This window comes from Aegilops tauschii, chromosome 6 (genome assembly GCF_002575655.3).
Source record: "Aegilops tauschii subsp. strangulata cultivar AL8/78 chromosome 6, Aet v6.0, whole genome shotgun sequence".
NCBI classification, from domain to species: domain Eukaryota; kingdom Viridiplantae; phylum Streptophyta; class Magnoliopsida; order Poales; family Poaceae; genus Aegilops; species Aegilops tauschii.
This window is the reverse complement of record NC_053040.3, coordinates 157,519,653-157,524,248: the sequence shown is the minus strand read 5'-3', so window position 1 is coordinate 157,524,248 and position 4,596 is coordinate 157,519,653. Positions and strand designations below refer to the sequence as shown.

The 4,596-nt window shown below is 39.5% G+C and overlaps 2 long non-coding RNA genes across 2 annotated transcripts; both read right to left on the bottom strand.

Moving 5' to 3' along the window:
- Positions 1-221: 221 nt before the first annotated feature.
- Positions 222-1,291, bottom strand: LOC141025582 (uncharacterized). The gene is made up of 2 exons (XR_012187470.1): positions 1,126-1,291; positions 222-1,004 (listed from the first exon to the last, which is right to left on the bottom strand). It is a non-coding gene; the product is annotated as an uncharacterized lncRNA (long non-coding RNA).
- Positions 1,292-3,345: 2,054 nt separating this feature from the next.
- Positions 3,346-4,596, bottom strand: LOC109784780 (uncharacterized). The gene is made up of 4 exons (XR_006665218.2): positions 4,505-4,596; positions 3,764-3,955; positions 3,571-3,680; positions 3,346-3,475 (listed from the first exon to the last, which is right to left on the bottom strand). It is a non-coding gene; the product is annotated as an uncharacterized lncRNA (long non-coding RNA).

The following is a 4,596-nucleotide window of genomic DNA, read 5'->3' as shown; positions in this document are numbered from 1 at the left end:
AATAGCATGATCCAATTGCCTTGGCGGCCTACTTCATAGGCGCCAGTTCATACAAACAATTGAAAAAAACAGACATGCCAGAAGATTGCTGCATGAAAACGATGAATAATGTCCAAGGCAACCGTATGGATAGTTCATATAGTTTAACGGAAACGAAATTCCAAAGAGAATCTATACGCGGTTGTACTCAAGCACAAAGCATCGTAGAGGAGATAAGGTACTTACATAAAGGAAGCTGTCATTGTAGGTTCGGTCTTTGGAGCAGAACGTCATCGCTACATGATTCTTGCATAGTACAAATCTAAAAGCACTTGGAGACCTCCAAAAGACAAATGTTCCACTACTAAACTTGACTAATAAGAACCAAAAGTATGTTGCCTACTAAGCACTCAAACCTGCTGATTGGGACATGTTTTTTAAGGTTATCAGAAGCTATCTTTAATAGTCATCAGCCGCTCATCTGACTTCATTCCAATATAATGTAACCTCTGTGTCAGTTCCTCAATGCCTACCAGCGCTGATTTCATAATCCCTTTGGTATTAGCTTGCCCTCTTAGGTGTCGAGCAGTTGTTGAGTTCTGTATCTGGTCAGAATATGAGCTCATATACCTAACAGCATAGTACCAGCCTTTGCGTAGTTACTTGATAGTCTCATTTCCTTCCAACAACCACGTGACCAAATGCCTAACTTGATTTTGAAGCGTTATGACATGGGTGTAGTGGTAGTCTCTAATTTCTTTCCCACGCACGTTTTCCATATATCTAATAGCTTCTATAGCGGCACTGTCTTCTGCATCTTCATAGGTATGTGAAACCATACCAGATATTGAGGTAGGAACAAGCAAACCATCAAGCTGCTCTAAGGAAGAATTGAAAGTGACTGTCACACGAGCCTTGCCACCCGGACGTATCTTGTGATGGTAAATTGCAGGGGGCAATTTTAAAGCTTCCAGCATAAGCCCAAATATGTGGGAATAGGGGATTACTATCAGATAGTCATCTTCCTGTAGGTTCAAAGTGAGGTCAAAATAGTTGTTTCACAAAAGAACATCTAGGTAGTCAGATGAGGGTTTGAATCGGATATGCCAGTTCATAGAAAGTTAGAGCATGTGTTTAGAAGATTACTCTGGGTTCAGGTGTTCTTGTCCTTGACGATGTTGAACCTAATTTTGATCCCATTATTTTATAGTCCAGCATTCAATAGTTAATTTAACATCAACATCAGGAGAGAGTGTACCTCCCTTTTGCATTTAAATCGGTTGAAACGATTAAACCTCTCGGCAAACAAAATCTGCAAAGCATGTATCAAACATTTTAGAGTATGCTGGCAATACGGAGCAATAAACGAACCACAAGACAATAATAATGGATGGACCTAACTTCACATAATATGAAAAATGCTGAATTCAATTTTCTGATAGTCGATAGGTGTTTTCCATGAGAAGTTGTATGGTGTAGACCTAACCAGAACTACACACCCTGATCAGTACATAATAGTAATTGTAACATATATTCTTTCTATTTGTATACGCCTACAAATTTATGCACTTCACGCAGTAAGTGATATTCGACTTGTAAGTATTCCATTACCATTTACCAACCACATTTATATCATAGCTCTGGAAGCTTTGGACCTGAATACACCTTTGTTTGACCACTATGGGGCCTTTCAAACCCTTTCTGTTTGCCTAGTCAGCACCTTAGAACGCAATCAACATCTTTAGCACATCGAGAAATACATATCTGGATCATACAATATATAGCTAGTGACTTCGTTATTCCAGTATATACATATCCTATATAGATAAGAAAGTGCCACGCGTTGCCCGCAGAAGCGGTGGGCTAACCAACATTAATAACCTCTTTAAAAGTCAATAAGGTTAAAGAAGTATACACCTAAATAACTAATCGTGCATATACACAAATAGATATGGGATCTAAATATTTTGCTAGTTACCTATGGTTTTTAGACAAACGAAAATAAATAGGTGTTCCTTTACGAAAAGGGTGCATACCATAAACTGTAGAAATTGAATATTCATTACAAAAAACAGAAGTAGAAGAGCTAGATTCAAAACAGTGATGACAAACTGCAACCAGTTATTCTATGTGTATGTATCTATGGATCGAAGTTTATCACAATATTTTGAACCATACCAAGCTTCTGGTGCATGCTCCTATATTTTAGTTCACGAAATAAAAAATTCCAGTAAACTGAAACAAAATCTAAAACAGGCGTCGAATGCATATTTCAGCACTCGGCACTCCACCGCAATAATCATAACATGCACGTGCTGGCGAAAGATGAACAACTCTTTTTGATCTGCATTCTCATAGTTCCCCTACTCAAAATTTAAATGAATAAATTTGGTGACACACAATATTACAGGACAGTAAATAACTACAGTTCTTGTCCTGGAAAGGCGGAATCCAAACTCGCTAGGGTCAAATCGACAGTTAAGTGACTGACTGTTTTTGATTGAACTAAATCAACTACGAAGGGGAAGAAAACACAAAGTTTTAGTGGTAGAAACCATCCAAGAGATACACCATCAACTACACATTTATCACACACATATGCTAGATATTTTACCACAATGGAGCTGAATAAAAAAACACTGGACAACTTCAGTGATATTTTAAATGGCTTAAACTGGTAGAATTAGTTTGCGCCGTTTTAAGATGGCAAAAGTAGCATTTTATACTTCTTTTCACGAAGGAGCACATCCAGCGGCAAGAATCGATAGGCAAGACCCACCTTACCAGCGTCACGCCGGTGCGAAGGCATCTCGCAGATCCAAGGCGACCAGCCCCACCGACTGTAATTGTAATTGGTGCAAGACAGCAGCTAATAACAAAAAGTGGAATTGAAATGAGAAGAGTCAGACCTCCTTCCTTTCTATGCTTCAACTTTATGTTCTTCCAATGGTTTCCATGCTCCTAGCAGCTGCTTCCAAATGCAGTTGAAGCAAATCGTCGTCTTCTGAATCCTTGTAGACAACCTCCATGGTAAAGCAAGAATCAAGAAAGGTTTTCTGCAAACCTAACCATAAATATGAACACAATAACAATATAAAACTCGCGGTGCAAAAAGCCACACCTTGTTGGGTAGTTTTGGTTGCAGCTCACTTGATTTGTTCCTTTGGTGTTATCTAAATCAGGATCAACAACGAAAACAAAATCCATTGAGCATCATCACCCCTTGCTCCCCGGCCTCGATGATGATCCCCATCAGGAAGTCTGGGACGACGACAGCGATGATCATCATCATGCTCTCCACCAGCAGTGTGCACATGCACAAGTTGACGACGAAGTAGGTGAAGCGGTCAGGTCCTTTCATTAGCTCGGTAAGGTAGTACAGCATTGCGCCAGGGATCACAGCGATGACGGCCAGGTATGGAGTGGCTGACAATGTGTTTGATATCACAAACTCCGCCACGCCGTAATGGCCACTCGGCCTCTCCCTTCTGAATACCTAGAAACAAAGTGTGCAGACAGACTTTTATTTATTTCAGACTTTCAATATACAGTGAAAGCATGGACATATAAGTGCTCTTGTGAAAATGTTACTCTGATGGCAGGGAGAAAGCATCCTTTATGTCCTCTAGAAAAGAAGGGAATCCTCCAATGGCCATGAAGGTAAGAAGTTCCGTCGTATACATTATTACTTCACATCTAGACTGAAAAATCAGGGGAACACATCAATTTTGTTGACATATAAATTATTTATGTTGCCTAATGAATCATGTCTTCTAGAATTCACCTGGATGGAACTGTAATTGTGGCTAACTTGGTAGAATATGGTGCCAAGACAAATGCCAATGCCCAGGTAAACACCCAAGCGCATCCAGTAGTATCATATGTCCCTGTGCATATTCACAAATGACCTTCTGGTGTGTATAAAGAGCTTTGTTGAGAAGCTCGCTTGTTCCCTCTTCCTAAATGGAGCTCCACCCTGGAACATAGCTCAATAATACTAGAACTATAATTTGATTTTGAATGTGTAAACATCGCTAGGCCAGCACCGTATACTCTGCGGCGAGAGTTTTGTTGCCGGTTCATTCAAATGAAAAATGACATGTTGTACAGACGCTGAATTAGCATGTTGTTCCCTCTAGTTCATAATGGAGATTCTTTAGGAGATAAACTTTGAAAACTTTGACGGCTAGTATGTTTTGAATATTCAGATCCAAAATGATATGCGTTTCTCAGAAAATATTTCCAACATGTTATAATTTTACTGGGTATTATATGTGCATATTATACCACAACAAAAACTAGTTGCCAAAGGTACATTTTGAAGGCTGTGTAAAAGACACCACTTTTTCATGAGCTAGAGGGAGTACTTCACTGACTGAATTTGCCCTAGTAATTATTTTGCAGTTGGTATATACAGATTGTCCGCATTTGGGTAGTCCCTTCTTTGTAACCAAACATTTTGGTACAGCCAAAACAATACAATCTTTACTCTTGAGAAAAAAAATGCGGCTTGTAAGCAACTTACTATCCCTTTCATCTCAGCTATCCGGTCCATTGTTTTCTCTGAATAAGCGGGGGACTGGTAAGAATCTGTCAGAATCTCTATTGCTTCAGCTG